An 8,340-nucleotide genomic window follows, 5' to 3' on the forward strand; every position below is an offset into this window, starting at 1 on the left:
TAATGTATATAAATGTTTGGTGTACTAAAGTGCACCGTAGAGAGGTCTAGTAACATGAAACGAATAAACCTTTCACTGTACACGCCCCCCTCCAGCGAATATTCTATCCAATCACAAGTCGCTCTTTCACCGGCATCGGGTCCGCAGCTAATAGCTAACGCTAGCTAAAGGTGATGCTATGGCTAGTTCAGGCTTCAGGCTTTTGAGTTGCAAGTTTTGAAAAATGACATGGTTGACTAAGTTACTATTGAGTTCCACAAAACGAGGCTATGTGTAAGTGCAAGAACAACACTAAATGTAGGTTAACGTTAAAACTTTACTTGACTATTGCAGTGTCCGTGATGCAGTTGTGGCACACACATTTCTGGAATTATAGATCGACTATAGTGCACAGTTCCCGTGATGCTGTTGGTGATTAAGATGTCATTGAAACACAAATAAAGATTACTTGAACTGTAGATAGTGCACAGTGCCCGTGATAAAATTGGTGGCACACACTGATTCCTGGAATTACAGGGCACACACAGATTTCTGGAATTATAGATAGTGTTGTGCCTGTGCTGCAGCTGGTGATGGTTCTTCTCAAGCTTTGTCTGTCATCTCTGAAGTAGGCTTGTTCAACCTCCACTCCACATCATCAATTCTAGTCACTTATGCACATCACAGAAGCAATTTCTCATTATTTTCAACACATTTGCTAGTTGGCAACTAATCTTCATGCAACTAATCTTCATGCAAATTATTATGTATTGTCTTCTGTTTCCTACGTTATCAATTGCTTGTGTTATGTTGATCAAAATGTATTTTATTGGTTCCCTGTTAAACAGTCTTAGACTTAGACAAACATCTAGACATTTAGTTCATAACAAAAGTCATTACATGCCAATGGTTGAGTCAATTGTCATAATTGTAGGCCAAATTCACCATATGCTCTTGCACGTACATATCTGCCTAAGGGACGTTTGCTGAAGTTTACATTAACGTTTGTATTTTTTTATTGGTGCTATGCAATGCTGTAAAATAGTCTTGTATTTTCTGTAGGCCTACCCCTTGCGCACAAATAAGAACTGGGGCTTGATCCCCGCATGTTTGATCAAAAGTCCGAATCTTTTAGGTAAACATTTTGATTGTAATTTTCGGCAAATATATGAGTCTACATGTTTATATTACATAAAGCTAAAAACAAATTTGATGAATTCAAATTCATGGAAAACAATTTATGCTGGAGTCTCACGTCAAACCTTTAGACTCAGAGAATGTTTAAACAGGCTCTGACTAGGTTCTAAAATGTTTACAACGTCTGGCTCCGCCCTTCACACGCGTCGCCATTTTGATATCGACTCGATAATCGAGCTGAACGAAAAGGAGGCTCGGTTGGACAACAAACCAGAGTGATGTCCTACTGCTGCGTCCCCGAGTGCAAGTCCAACAAAAAGAAGGAATCTTGCAAACAGAAAACATTTCACCGTTTCCCTGTCAATTCCGCAATTCGTCGAGAATGGGTTGTTAAAATAAGGAGAGATATTGGGCCGCATTTTAAGGTAAGACAATAATATACAAAGGCTACTGTCAAACCAGAGCTAACGTTAGCTAGCTAACGTAACATCGTATTGGTGTAAAAAAAAATGTTTTTCTGAATTTTAAGAGCATATGTTACTCAAGCAAAACTAGTCAACATTAACACAATAAAAGCAAACTATTATTAGATATTGTTAGGTAACGTTGTTGACATCAGTGACAAAGGTAGCTACGCTAGCTAGCAAGCAAGACACGAGCCAAATGCAAGTCGGGCTGGCTAGATTTGTATCAATTACTGATTTGTTTTGATGCTAGTTGTCATATGATCATTGTTTTTACAGATCACAAATAACACGAGAGTGTGTTCCGATCACTTTCCTGAAGAGTCCTTTACAAAGACGCTATGTGGCATCAGGAAACTGAAGGAGGGGGTTGTACCAACTCTTTTTACATGGTCATCGATCAAGCATGGCAGGCGGACAATTGTTAGAACGGCAAGGTATTTATTTTTGGCAATGTTTAACAACCTTCATCCAACAGTCAGTATTGACCAGTGACCATCGATTTAACTAAATACTACTGAATTGAATTAATGCGACAGTTTGTTTTTCAGTCATGTTGCCACTGCCACCTGTGGAGAGGATGCACTGGGTGAAGAATCAGATGAGTCAGGGTAAAACACCCAAAGCCTATATGATCTAATTGGTTCATTCTAATGTACATGAATTTGCTGCTATCACTTTCATTTGTTCATTATATTGTTCCACCTCCAAGACTGGGTGTGTGGGAGAGGATAGATCGAGGCGTGGAAGAAGACGCACCACAGGGTAAGAAGATGGATGAATTACTGGCAGACCATGACTACGCTTCGGTTCCGGATCCCGCTGTTCTTGCACTCCAAGAAAATGAATCTCTCAAAGAAGAGGTCCTCCATCTTAAGCAACGTGTCGAAGAACTCATTATGAAGCAACGGCTTGGCTTTCACCGTTTTGCTAGCTCAGACTGCCTACCTACTGGTCAGCAAAATTGGTGACCTATTGAAAACTGACCAGGAAGGGGGCACTGTTCTATCGGCTTGCCATAGGAAATGTGAGCCCCAACCCTAACCCGAACATTTTCTGAACAGTAGGCCCTATGGCAAGTTAGAATGTATAATGATCATCACCAGCATCATCAAGGTATGAACAATTTTGTAAGAAAAGTGATTAAAATAAGTTAATATTATTGCTTCACATACAATCATTTTTTAGCCCACAACCTAAATTAGGCTACATATTCAGAATTAGAAAAGGATGTTGTGGATTTGGGTTTCCTGAGGCTTAACACCTCTCGGACATGCAGACAACTGTCTCTCTCCCCCACGTTCAAACCATACGCACTTCCTCTAATCATCCTCTAGAGGGCGAGAAAATATCACATTTTGTCACCTTTTGTACAATCAAACAGTTGGTGATTGTAGACAAATAAGCCTACTGACTGATAATCCAACCCAACCGATAATCATTGGTGAACTGACTTTTAAACTTTAATTTCAATTTTGTGTCTGTCTGTAGCACTAGAGCTATATTTTCTGTGTGCTACAGGAGTAGCTTCTGACTTGTCGATTTTAGGATGTTGCTCAGAATAAACTTGGAAGTAGGGTAATTGCAGCCTAATAGTTAGCTATACTAATTAGTGCTGTCAAACGATTAAAATATTTAATCGCGATTAATCGCATTAATGTCAGTTAACTCGCGATTAATCGCACATTTTTATCTATTCTAAATGTCCCTTGATTTCTTTATGTCCCATTATTTTTTCTCGTTTTAATGCTCTTATCAACATGGAAAAGTGGATCGGATTGCTTAGTGCAAATGTTTTTTTAAATTGAAAACAATTGCAATCGCCTGGCTTTGACGAGGGGGTGGAGAATTCGCATCAGCTGTGTGCTTGGCCATCAAGTGTTTTTTCAGACTGGACGTGCTGCGTTGACAGCTCAGTTCACAACGACAAAACACACCGATCACTTTGGTCTTGTCAATGGAACAATTTGGCAACTTGTTAAAAGTAAACTTTCCATTCAGAATCGTATTGGCATCCATTTGGGCGTCTCGCGCTCGCCATCCACTCAAAATGTAACGTTAGCCTACTACTCTTTAGCCGGCTCACAAGCCCAAACAAGTGTGTGCGGCGTGCCTGTTGTTTTGTTTCCGGTCTAGCTAGATCGGTGTGGTGTTAAAACATTTTCTAACGTCAGTAGTTGTGGCAACAGCACGTGAAAAAAACTACAACGTTTTCTAGGCCAAAAATAATGTTAATCTTGCGATAAAAAAAATTGACGCCGTTAAAATGGGTTTGCGTTAACTCTGTTAATAACGCGTTTAACTGACAGAATCAGAATCAGAATGGGATTTATTCGCCATGAAAGTTTGCACAGACAAGGAATTTGCTTTGGCAGGAAGGTGCATACAATAAACATATACCTAAAATTTAAATATGTGGACTATCTATACTAAGGGTACATAAACTAGCAGTACTAAGTGGAATTAGAATTAAATAAAATATACAATAAAATATAAGTTGCCGTAAATTACAATATAAAAATACAAATATTACAAAAAATACAAATGTACAAGATACCATTTTGTAATGCAGTGCAAAAAGCAGTGTGTTTTAAGCAAGAAGTCATTAGAGTCAGTGTGGTCCCTTGGCCTTGTTGAAGAGGCCAACAGCGGAAGGGAAGAAACTGTTTTTGTGGCGTGAGGTATTGGTCCTGATGGACCGCAGCCTTCTGCCGGAGGGGAGTGACTGAAACAGGGAGTGTCCAGGGTGGGAGGAGTCGGCCACAATCTTCCTCGCTCGCCTCAGGGTCCTCGAGGTGTGCAGGTCCTCGAGGGTAGGCAGATTGTAGCCAATCACCTTCTCAGCAGTGCGGATGATACGCTGCAGTCTGCTCTTGTCCTTGGCAGTGGCAGCAGCGTACCAGACGGTGATGGAGGAGGTGAGGATGGACTCAATGATGGCTGAGTAGAAGTGCACCATCATTGTCTTTGGCAGGTTGAACTTCTTCAGCTGCCGAAGGAAGTACATCCTCTGTTGTGCTTTCTTGATGAGGGAGCAGTAATAATAATGAAAAAAGGCAAGCACAACCGGACGGAATGTTTTTACACTTTAGGGTTGAACTAGGCTAGTAATCTAGCCTGGGTGCCAGCCGAATTTAGCCCCGCCCACAACAAAATTTGGTCGGGAAGTTGGGTCTGGGGTCGCTCGGTTGGGGAAAAACTATGTCCGAACAAGAGCTGTTCGGACCAATCAAATTGTCAGGGCGGGCTTTATACGATGATGGACAGATGATCAACAGTAACGTAATCAACCACGTCACCAAAGAGCACTTGGGTTGAATTCGTTTTCAACAAACATGGCTGCCGCTGGAGAGCTGAGATGTGTCGATTGTGCCATCGAGTCTGTTTTAGAAGACATCGACAGCGCCTTAATTTTGAAAGAGGAACAAAGAAACGTGATAAAGGCATTTGTCGATGGAAAATATGTTTTTGCCGTCCTTCCTACGGGATTCGGTAAAAGTTAACATACTACGTTGCTCTGATTGGTTGTAGGTCTATCCAATTGAGCGAAGAGGCATTTTTTTTCCGGGTTCGGTTGAAACGCCCCATACTCACAGCCCAACAGAGCGGTATCAGACTCATATTCTGACTAGAATTATGAGTAAGACAACGTCAGGCTACTAGTAATCAGTAGGCTACAGCTAACTGACCTACACTGGCACACAGGTGATGCTAAAATGAATAATTAATTATTGTCAAATAACATTTGCCTTTTAATCTCGGCCACAAAATAACAAAGCAGCGAAAATGTGAATTGAGTTCTTATGAATGCACTTTTTTCAACATCTTTATCTGACTTCATTTTCATTAACTGCCACTTTTATAGGCCTAGTCTATCATTTAAACAGGAATTCTGAATATACCCTACTTTGTTTATGCAACTGACATGTCCATGGTAACTATACAAAGCAGGTGTGGAAGAAATTGCGATTTCCGGTGTGCTTACATTATTCACTAATCAATATAACTAGTCATTGGATACTAGTTAGTATGTTCTCATGTAAGCTTGCTATTAATAAGAGTAGATGGTGTCTATGTGTCAGGGTTAATAGATGTTCGTGATCAGGAGAAAGTACTGGGTAAACGTCCTTGGTCATGACTACAAGGAGAGCGCCAACTATGATCTCTCTAGTCTGAGTGGTCATGTGTTGGGAGCTGTGAATCTCTTCCTCTGAGACTAATGTAACGTCATTACTGCCTGACTGTCACTATCTATGTTTACATTCCTGTGCCCTATAAAAGATGGTCCTCCGGCTTTCAGAGCGGAGAGAGACATGATTGAGACCTAAGCCTGGTGTTGTGTGGTCATTTATTGTCAGAGGTCTGGTTTTCTCTCCCAATCTGCAGATTGATAATACTTATTAAAATCCAGAACTCAACTGAACTTAGTCACTCCGTTTATGAAGAGACGGACAAAACACTTTCTTCATCAATTGGCGTTGTCGAGCAGCAGGATTGCAGAACCAGATCCAGGAGAGACCCACGGCAGCATCAGTATAAAGCAGAACCCGTGGTGCACAAAACTAAATGGTAAGGGGATCCTTTTCCAAAACCCCATTCACGGACTGCTTTATGCTTGGTGCGCCTGCTGTCCCTCTGCGATGCTGGTAACGTAAACAATTTAAGAACCTTTTATTGTGACGTTCAGTTGGGAGCCTGGTCTTAGCAGACCAGAGTCTGCTAGGCCTCAACAGGAGGAAGATAATATTAGAGTTTTGGTTTAGTAAATTTGGGTCATTAATTGACTTGCTATTTTTACTTTGTCTTGGTCAGAGTTGGCAAACTCTGATAGCGTACAAGAACTCTGGTCGTGTGAAGTATTGAAAAAGTATGTAAAACAATCTGTGTTCTTGATCTGAGGCAAAGGATCTGTTAAGAGAATACGTCCCATACTCTTGATCTGGGGAAAAGGATCTGATAACAGAGAGTATGGTTTTACAGATGCAGACCAGGGGTGAACCAAACAAGGAAAGGTATGTGTTTCTTTTAAAATGCACGTTTACAGCTGAAAACTTTAGTTGAACAGACATCTTATGTTGGTTTGAATTGTATTAAGTTGAATTGTAACTGTATTAAGTTTTGTGTTGGGCTTTTCTCTTTTGAACAGAGATCTTAGTGGGACTTTTATTTTTGTTTGAATTGTAACTGTATTAAGTTTTGTTTTGGGCTTTTCTTAAGACCAAGCACAGTAGGTGGGCGGTCATAATGTATCAGGGTCACAGGCTTTATGCGAGAGACCAACTTTTAAGGGTAAAGTGGTTTTAAACAAGTTAGGGATACTTTGACAATGTAAAGGGGCAGTTAGGCTTTTAACTGACAAGCTTGGCATTTAATTATCAGCGAGGGGCACAATCAAATACTAAGGGAAAGATATAGACTGGCAGTTTATGAATTAACTCGTCCCTTTTAAGCACGAATTGTGGTTATTTTGTTACTTATGGAGTTGAGGAAATTATTGTATGCGCGTTCCCAAAGAGTTGGGTCTTTGTAGGCGCGTCCCATGATCGAGCGCCGGAGGGCGAGGATAGTTTGGTTTGAAAAAGGCCATATTTGTAGTTCACTACCACATGATATTGTAGTTCTTTTATTCTTCAATATTGTGACCGTTTTACAGTGCTATGAGATTGTGCGACTGTTTTATAGTGCCATGTGATTTTGTGACTATATTCTAAAGTGCTGTGTGATTCTTGCTGCAGTAAATCATAAGAGCCTACCGTTATGAGATTTGTTACAGATACTTTGTAATTCAGTATGGGTAATCTAGCTTCCAGTACAGGAGCGATAGAGATGTTGTTAGTCCAGCCCGATATATGATTTGATTTACATGGAATTCAAGCAGTGTCAAGCATTGAGAGATGGCATGCGTGGATTAATCATGACCCGAGACATTGTTTTCCGCTGGAGTGAACGTTTGATGTAAAAAAAAAATATATATATATATAGGATAGTTTAAAAGCGTTTTTGAAAGACAAGGAAACAAGTCGGACGTGTAAACAATTTGTCAGCTGGCCAATGTTTATGATATGGTTAACTGAAGCTACGAGACGACGTGGCATTGTCTATCTTGAGAAAATACAATCAAATCAAGCTAAAACGGATTCTGATAGAGAAGCAAGAAATGACCCGGAGCGTCTTGAGACAGAGAAAAGATGATCAGACTGAACAAAGTCATAAAGTGAGGGAACTCAAGACATTGCTCGAACATGTTAACATGAAGTTGCTTGAACAGACTAACAGTGCCAAAACTAATTGTGAGAAGTCAGTAGTTGTGAAACAGGCTGAAGGTAGCGCTAATTCTCAAGGGAAACGAGAGTCTACCAAAGATTTGTAGCCTATTTACCTACGATGAAGATGATGTTGTTGCTATAGCTGTGGCTATGCAGAGGAGAGCCAGAGACAGGGAAAATGCATTATTAGGGGAAGCAGCGGGTCAGGTGCAGCCAGAACAGAACCTACAAGAGAAGGTTTATATCACAGCAAAACATGATGGGTGAGGTTAATCAGGAAGGCCTGTCAGTTGAACCCCCAGGTATCAATGAACCCTATGTGTGCATATCCAGGTCCTGATGTATGACAGCCTATGTACCTTTATCGCCCATGGTCAGTGACTGAGCTGAGGGAGCTAGGAAAGGGATTTCCTGACATGAGAGGACTCAGCAACATTTCTAAGAGATTTGCAAATAGCTATCAATGCCAACATACCTACTCTTATTGATTTGAA

At 40.7% G+C, this 8,340-nt stretch overlaps 1 long non-coding RNA gene across 1 annotated transcript; it reads left to right on the forward strand.

The window, feature by feature from the left end:
• Window positions 1–1,342: 1,342 nt before the first annotated feature.
• Window positions 1,343–2,960, forward strand: LOC134029121 (uncharacterized). Its single transcript, XR_009931615.1, has 4 exons — window positions 1,343–1,541; window positions 1,860–2,017; window positions 2,132–2,191; window positions 2,293–2,960. It is a non-coding gene; the product is annotated as an uncharacterized LOC134029121 (long non-coding RNA).
• Window positions 2,961–8,340: the final 5,380 nt, after the last annotated feature.

Source organism: Osmerus eperlanus, chromosome 11, assembly GCF_963692335.1.
Source record: "Osmerus eperlanus chromosome 11, fOsmEpe2.1, whole genome shotgun sequence".
In the NCBI taxonomy this organism is placed as follows: domain Eukaryota; kingdom Metazoa; phylum Chordata; class Actinopteri; order Osmeriformes; family Osmeridae; genus Osmerus; species Osmerus eperlanus.